Here is a 9,349-nt window from a genome sequence, read left to right as displayed (position 1 = left end):
TTAAAATGAAAACAGTGTTAAATTAAAGTGTTCAAGTAACAGCAAATGGCACTACTGTTTTGTTAACTTTCATATAAGTCCAAATACAATCAGCAGGACACTGCAGGGAGTTGAACCCCATCCCAGTAAACTGACAGTCTGTTATGTTACAAACCCTGAAGCACATTCACACACTTATTTTCTTAATGATGTTAACAGGCTTACATTTATGATTGTATCGGATGTACACTCAAAACATTTGAGGCTTAAGACCTGGCAACATGATCTTGCTACGCTGCTGGTCGACGCAGGAAATATCATCTCACTCGTGCACGCAGTGTATGATGGTCACAGAAATGCATGGCCAGAGTCCTGCTAGTACCCTCGACGTGCGTGAAGTTGCGAGGGCCCGATCAATGCTGCTCGCAGCTTTAATTATCATTATTATTCTACTATATCCACTGCTGCTGGTATTATTAGTAGTTGTAATTTTTCGATCAATATTCTACTTACTATTTTAACTATACAAATCATTTACATCATATGCATTGAACGGGTCGTAACTCTGGTAGATTGTTCATTATGTACACATGACATCTATTGCACTTCTGTCCATCCTGGGAGAGGGATCCCTCCTCTGTTGCTCTACCGAAGGTTTCTTCCTTTTCTTTTTTCCTCCCCGTTAAATACTTTTTTGATGGAGTTTTTCCTGCACCAATGGGAGGGTCTGGGATAGAGGATTTCATGCCTGTACAGATTGTAATGCCCTCTGAGGCAATTTGTGAATCGTGATTTTTGGGCTATAAAAAATAAATTGAATTGAATCAGCCATCTCCGAACCCCACACAGTCGACAAGCTCCTGGCTCAGGAAGTCAAAGACGCATATATGATAGGCCCATTCACTAGCCCACCTTTCCCTATATTTAGAATCAGTCCAATCAGCATCGCTACTAGAAAATATTCAGGCAAAAAGAGATTAATTATAGACCTCTCTTCCCCTCACGGCTCCACAGTTCCAAGCATAAACAGCCTAATCCCCAGCCCGGACTACTCCATGCAGTACACCACTATCGACCACGCCGCATCCCTCATTCGCCTTGCTGGTCCAGGAGCCTGGTTGTCTAAAGCAGACATCACAAGTGCCTTTAAAGTACTTCCCATCCACCCCGACTACTGGCCCCTTTTCGGTGTCCTCTGGAAGGGTGCTTATTACTTCTTGGTGCGCCTGACTTTCAGGTGTAAGAGCAGCCCAAAAAGTTTCGATTGCCCTTCCGAAGCACTCTGCTGGATCCTGATCAACGTCCATAAACTCCCCTACGTCATCCACCACCTAGACGACTTCCTCACCGTCACGCCACCTTCCTCTCCCCCCGTGTTCCAGGAACTCAGTGTTCCCCTCTCCGCAGAGAAAACCGCAGGTCCCAGTACATCCCTGGAATTCTTCGGCATCACCCTGGACTCCGTCTCACTCCAAGCATCCCTACCTACCGAAAATCATCTCTAATTTCCTCCTGGCCCCCGAATGCACCAAACACCAACTCGTCTCGCTTTTAGGCCACCTCAACTACGCCATCCGCATCATCCCCCAAGGCCGATCTTTCTTGTCACTCCTCCTTTCAGTCGCCTCCTCTGTCACAAAGCTCCATGACCACGTCACACTCGACAAAGTTTGCAAGACAGAGCTAAAGCTATGGCACCAGTTCCTCTTGGAATGGCATCTCTTTCTTCTACGACGAGCACATCACCAAGCTGGAAGACATCCAGCTGTACACAGACGCAGCACCCTCAATCGGTTTTGGCGGCCTCTATGGCAACAAGTGGTTCTCAGCCGCATGGCCGCCAGAATTCTCATCCCTTACTCCTTCCTCCGCAATCTCCGAAATGTATCTAATAGTCGTAGGAGCCATTCTTTGGGGGCATGAATGGTCAACAAAGACCATTGCCGTCTACTCGGACAACAGCGCCATCGTAGACATCATCAATAAAGGACAGTCACATTGTCTAGACATAATGATGTTCATGCGGAGACTAACCTTGGTTTCAGCCCAGCACCAGTTCTTCATCCGAGCCTCCCACATCCCAGGTCACTACAACTCCATCGCTGATTCACTCTCCCGTTTCTCATTCCAGAAATTCAGACGATTAGCACCAACCTCAGACCCTCTGCCGACTCCGGTCCCACAGTTTTCAGCCACCATCTTCAACTGACCCCGCAACTGGTACACCTAATCTCCGCCTCTCAAGATACCATCCTCAAACACTCTCGTCGTACTTCACCGGATGGAAACGCTTCAAAGCTTTCCACGCCTCTTTTAACCTTCCCTTCCCATCACTCGACATCCTTACCCTCACAAGCTTCATTACATTTGCCCATTCCCTCCTTAAGATAAAGTCCTCCACTATATGGGTATACATAAGCGGAATTAACTTTTTCACAAAACTGTCCTCAGGAACGCCGTTCCCAGCCTCCACCCACTCGCATTTAGCGATGTTACTCAAAGGTCTCCGTAAAGCCGAACCACGGACTATGCCTAAACGTCTGCCCCTCACCTCGGACCTTCTCACCCGCTGCATCCATACTCTCCGCTCAGGCTACCTCTCTCCCTTCACGGACAAAGTACTCGAGTCCATGTTCTTGCTGGCTTTCTTATGCTTCCTTCACCGCCTCGAACTCCGACCACAATCCGTCACGACATGCCACCATGTCCGACATCTCAATTCATCCTCCTGACACAGTCATTTATCGCCTCAAACGCAGCAAGACCAACCAGTTCGGTCCGCCTCAGCCTATCTACCTCTTCCGCCTAGACACATACCTGGGTCCGTATGAACCCATCCGCAATTACTTAATCTCAAGGATAGCCGGCCAAACTTCTCCGCAAGATCCCCTTTTCATCACCGAAACAGGCAACGGGGCCATGCGGTCCTGGTTCCACCACCACTTCCGCTATATATGAGCCAGATCAGGAATACCCCCCCGAGTTTTACTCCGGTCATTCATTCCGCATCGGTGCCGCCTCAGCCGCCTCGAGTCAAGGAATTCCAGACCACATCATTAAGATTCTTGGTCGCTGGTCTTCCACCGTGTACCTTTCCTACATCTGCTTCAACCTGAACGACATCAGAAACGCTCACCGGCATCTGTCCTCATGGAGCTATCTTTGAGGACTCTGCACCGTCAGAGCCTCCTAAGAGATGGCCCCACCCAACAGTCTCCGTTCCCACCAGCCGCCAGACACGAACGGTCCCCCATCACATCCCTTCATCCCTCTACCTCTATCCATAACCTACCACCTTACATCTCTCTACCTCGATCCCTACCCTACATATCTTCATCACTCTACCCCTACCCTACATCCCTTCATCCCTCGACCCCTTCCGCTTCCTAAACCTAACTATCATTCCATTACGCAATAAACCTCTCGAAACTTATACTGTTATTGGCGTGGTCCTTGTTAGTGAACTGCCATATATTCCCTTAGCTTGGAACGGAACTACAACCCCCCAACACACACACACACACACACACACACACTCACACACGCATGCCACTCACACCTTATCACTTGGCCATAAACTATTGACATTTACCTGGAGTCTTCATTACTTTTTATTACTCTGGACATTTGATTTCTATATCTGGACTCGGTCATGTGGTCTATTTGATTTAATGAACATTTTTGTGTATAATTCTGTATTTAGAAAGAAATTATCTGTTTTGATTTGATTTATGATTTTTGAGTAAAATATAATTGACAATGTGTAATTTGAATAGTTATGAGAGAAACCTACGCTACAGTGCAATAAATCATTCAAAAGCTTTCTTGCTATTAGCGTGATCCTATAGTGAAATATAAAGATCCAGATCCGCCTTCGACCCACAGGAAGGAGGCGGTGTATCGCATTTACACTTGGCTGTATCTGATTCCATTGTGGCCTGAGACCACTTTCACCTGTGCTCTGGCATCATGTCTCACAGGTGAAAGTGGTCTCAGGCCACAATCATACAAATTTGGACACAATGATGTTGACATTGTTGAGGATAATGAATAATTTAATCTGGTAAGTGGTGACTGGTGCTGTAAAGACTCTGTGGCTGTCCAGCCACTACAGAGTAGAGGTCTTATTGTAGAGCTGAGTGCGACATGTGAGTTTCTGGTGTTAACATGCAAGCTGTGTCTGTAAAACTTCTCTCTATTGGTAAAACAGCATTTTATGCAAATGTCAATGCACACAGAACAATGCAACATTGCATTCAATCATTGCATTGTGTCCAAATTTGTATGAGTGGTATGGATAGTAGAAAAAGCAGTGTATTAGCAGTAGAAGTCAGTGTGTGTGTGGTGAAGGTCAGGACATGGGATGGCAGCGCATTAGGTAGCTAACCAGCTGTTCAGAGGTGTTAGAGCTGTTGTTAAACTTGAGGAGTTGACACTGAACGGATAACGAGGTTCCATTACCTGCCTACCACCTTTCATTCTGTTTGAAGCCAGAGTAGCATGACTTAAAGACAGATGGCACAGCATGCAGCTTCAGGGTACAAGTTTGACTGAGCTTAGATTTCCATCTTCTCCATATAGTCTGGAGTCATTACAGACCCTGAATCAGTGGAATAATCACTGACTGCGCAGCTGATGGAACACAGCGGTAATGAACACCTGTTCCCTGTGTCTTATAAAACTCCTAGCTGAAATATGCCCCCCCTCTGTGCTCATTTTTCATGACATGAAGAAATATGAGGTGCAGGCTGTAAGTCGTAAACACTGTCAGGCTGATTAAGTGTTCTGCTGACACTGCTGCTGTTGTTTATGCACTTCGGAAAATGCTTCATGAGGGCAATATAAAGTGTTAGCATAGAAAAACATTTTTGAGTTCCAATTAAAATGTTTAATCGTGTAACACCATTCATATTGAAACAGGATTGCACAGAGGATGAGGAAAATAGTGGCTGCACAGCAATCAAAGTAAAAATCGATCTCAGTCAAGAGCACGATTACAAAACTAGAAAATCAAAACTATCTCAGCCGGGCCGCTAGCCGATTTACCAGTTCCAACTATATCCAACACCCTGGAGATCTTGGGGTGAAGAGACTGAGCTCCTCTCTCAGCATGTGCCACCAGATCAACTTCCCTGATTGTCTTTGTTCACCTCCCCGATGAGGAGATCAGCTCCAGGTGTGTCTCTTCCCTCATCCCAATGCTCTCCTCTGGGAATGGGTGGAGCCCTCTGGCAGGAATGTAGGTGCCTCTAATGACCCTGTCGCTCAGCCCCTTATAATATGTTCAAACCGATATGACAAAAAACGAATGTCTGCATACTTGCTCAGTGTAAATAAGTGCTACCAACATATATGCTGCCACATTGATTAACGGACACACATCGCAGACAAAGGCAGCAGCAACAGCACATCCCTGTTTGCAAACACTAAACAGATTGACAAAGGCACTCACATCCTATAAATCCATAACAAATAAATAAATCAAAAAATGGCAAGATGTATCCTGTTACATTAGTCGGAGCTTGTATTCACAGCCGGATATGTTATTAGAGCCACTTATAGCCTGTTAAGTTTCCCATATGAATGGCTCGTCAAGGTAGTGCTCTGGCATTTCAATCAGGAGAGACAAGTCAGATAAAGAATAAATAATTGTTTATTATTAACAGATATGTGATGATAAGTCTTGACAGAATCTTTGGCGCTTGGACTCTAGAGGGAGATTTGTAATCGCGGGGCGTCTAGTCTGAGCAGCAGCAAGATCCCCCCGTGGTGTCCAGACACTGGTGGTGGTGGCTGATGAGGCTGATACAATGATGAGTTGATGAAGATGATGAAGACTAGGTTGAGATGCGGTGGTGCGTAACAGCAGCATAAACATACTGAATGTAGAGACACAATCATATTTAAGAGAGACAGCAGCAAGATGATAGGCTAACCATGTAATTGTTTCATTGTGCTATTGGATAAAGGAGACCAGCTGATCTAAACTGCTGATATCATGATTGACAGGCCCGAACAATGACAGCAAGGAAATAATGAGTGAGCATGCGTGTCAACTGAATGGCAGATGTTTGAGAAATAAACTACGGGCTTAGGCATGCAGGAGTATAGTCTTCCTGACTGAACTTACACTAGAGCTTCATTTAGTGAACACAAACGACACTGACACACGTCTCCAGTCCTTCCTGGACTGGTTGCAGGAATGAGGAAAACAGTTTACAAGCAAGATCTGACGTTGCAGCTACTGATTACCTTACTGTAATATTGCCTTATAAAGTAAAATGTACCAATTATGCTGTTGTATAAATAAAGAAACCAACTGTCATACAAACTGCAATGTTGTGTGTGGAAACCCAAAGCAGAGACAAATACAAAATAAAAAAACACAAGACTCTTTATTATATAATGTTCTAAAATATCAATTGAAAAAGGGAAGAAAGACAGAGGGGCTGCCATCTTGGAACAACCCAGTTTATACAAACTCCCAGCAGGTGTGGCCAATCCCTCAGTGAAGTGGGAGGGACCAGGCAACCACAGAGGACTGAAAGAAGAAAACAAAGGCAGGCCAAAGCAGGTAGACATGTCGCTAAAAATGTTTCCCAAAAATTTAAATGTCCTCTAAAACATATGCCAGTAATTGGGAGAGGCTGCAGCTGTATACAGCAGGGGGGTTTTGCGGTGCAAACTCCATGCTATTAAACACTGCAAACAGAAGACCAAGAAGGAAAAATAAACTACTAGCAAACAACAAGCAAAAGCACACCAGGGAAGTGAATGCACAAGACTTTATAGAAAATAACAAGGTAAAATATGCCTTGTTCTAACACCGCTGCAACCACTCCTCAAAATCTTAATTAAATACGATGGCAATTAAAACAACTACGAGGCCCAATATGTGCTCTACATTATAAAAATAAAAGCTCTTCATCTGAATGGGGCAGATAATATAGTTTTACATACATTGAACCTTTTTTTTCTTCAACTTTTCATTCCTTTTTACACTTAAACTGGACTAGAACATTAATCGCCTTGGACCACCTGGAATAATACATCGACAAGTGCTTCAACCGTCTCTGCATCATGAACAAGGACAATATAGAGGACACAAAAGACCATTTATATTTCACCGGCATTCCAGAACAAACCACAGACGACCCTGAAAATTCAAACAGATCAAACTACCCGCAGAGACCATCAACAACATCACATTCCACTGCGTACGCTCTTTGGGACGATGAACAACAATAATTAATGACGACAAATCTTTGCGTAGTTCAAACACTAGAAAACAAAAAGACCAATTTGAACTTACAAGGCAGGCAGCTCAAGGGAAAGGATAGACTCCATGCCCAATATCTACGAGAAGTCAATTCCAATCTGAAAACGGATAATAAAGAGACAGTAATTATAATTTCTTTTGCACAATTTCAAACATTTCCAATTGCGCAGTCATGAAATGAGGCGACTTAAACAGAGTTATCAGCCCATCGGTAAATAGAACTAACATTTCCAACAATAAGCATACGTGGCAGTCTACAGAAACAATAAAACAGATCATGAGCAATATTGGTCTTGGCAATATTTGGCAACTTCAGCACTCAGTAAAAAGAGAATACTCACTCTACTCATCGGTTCACCACTCATATTCACACATTTACTTCTTCCTCATCAGCAATTCAGTTATATCTAATATTTCAGACACAAAGATCCACCCCATCATTATTAGCGACCATGGACCCGTAACATTTACATGGAACAGAATCAGTCCACATAAAACCATCACCAGATGGCGCTTTAACATATCTCATCTCAAAGACCTGGAGTTTGACAGTCTCATTAAAAAAAGTGGGCATCCTTCCTAGAAATGAATGATTCCCCAAAGTCATCACCAACTCCTCTGTGGGAAATGAGAAAGGCAGTTATAAGAAGTATAATTATTTCATAAAAAGAAAACAACACAAAGTTGATCTGGAACAAAAAAATCAACTGGAAAGGATTGATGCAGGTAACCCAACAGAGGAAACCCAGGGGTTGAATTAATAAAGTATAAATTCAAAATAAATGAAACTAAGAATAATAAATCTCAATTCCTGATACATAGACTTTGACAAGATACTTTCCCCCATAATAATACATCTGGTAAATGCAAAATTAATCAAACAAAATCTCCACCTTTAAAGACTCATTAGGGAAGCCCACACATTCACCTGAAGAGATACAAATTTTTACTCAAATTTAAACTCATTGGAAAGCTACTCAATTCAAGAGGACATACCTACGACAGTAAAGAACAAACCAACATTCACCAAAAACACCAGACAAACTCTCCACTTCCCTCAATCATAAACCCAATAAAGCACCAGGACCCGATGGCTTCCCTGAGTCCTATAAACACTTATGGTCCATTCTTGGTCCACTCTTCATTTATAAGCCATTCTATCAAACTACATCCATGTACCAAAACATTAACAATTAGAGGAAACTGTCAGCCTGGTGGAAATTTCACAAAATCACAAACAATCAAAATTAAACATTTTCGCCACCAACTTAGATCTTCCATCCTCAACCTCTGAATTAGTCAAAAGAAAGGTCAGTTGGGGTATGAGGTACTTTTCCATAGTCAGTGAATAACCTACTGTAGGTACCAGGAGCAACACAATATACTGCTGGACGGGGCAGCAGCAAAACATATTCTAGCCACCTAAAAGAAAGGCCCATCTAAAGAAAACAATATTCAATATAAGTGTATGCTATATTCAGAATATTTTCACTGCTTTATCTTTATCTTGCCGTCAGACAGCCCTTTCTGACAGGGAACTCAATTGAAAGTGAAACTTATCTATGCTTTCTTCAAATCCACAACTCTGTTGACAAAAACCTTATAAAAAAGTACAGTTTCCTAAATATTCTAAATAAAGCGCACAATTATACTGATAATGACTGCTTTAGGTGTCTAAATAGGTTTTGCTGACCCCGTCCACAGCAGTACATTGCTTTTCTCCTGTGCTCGTACTCTGTCAGCTTCTCCAAACTCCATCTACTATAGTAATACACTGACTATGGATACGAACTTCAAAACACCCAAACTATGCCTTTAACATTTATTCCTCAAAAGATTATTCCCCAAAATATATATATAAATACCACAGTTGAACAAAAAGCTATCCATACTATCAATAAAATGGGAACTATCCATCACTCCCGTTGCAGACTTTTGGAACCAAATTTGCAAATTATACAACTACCTTCAACTCATACAGTACAAGATACTCCAATACATTTCAGCAGAAATCTGTTCACATTGCACACAAAATAGTTCAATTAACTATGTTCATGCCACCTTGCACTGCCCACCAGTTAAGCACTTTTG

General features: G+C 42.9%; 1 pseudogene; it reads left to right on the top strand.

Annotated features, from left to right (window-relative positions):
- The first annotated feature begins 710 nt into the window (after positions 1 to 710).
- On the top strand, positions 711 to 2,720 carry LOC116400077 (uncharacterized; annotated as a pseudogene).
- The last annotated feature ends 6,629 nt before the right edge of the window (positions 2,721 to 9,349 follow it).

Source organism: Anarrhichthys ocellatus, unplaced genomic scaffold (assembly GCF_004355925.1).
Source record: "Anarrhichthys ocellatus isolate YVR2014 unplaced genomic scaffold, GSC_Weel_1.0 scaffold145, whole genome shotgun sequence".
In the NCBI taxonomy this organism is placed as follows: Eukaryota; Metazoa; Chordata; class Actinopteri; order Perciformes; family Anarhichadidae; genus Anarrhichthys; species Anarrhichthys ocellatus.
This window is presented reverse-complemented; position numbering and strand designations above follow the sequence as displayed.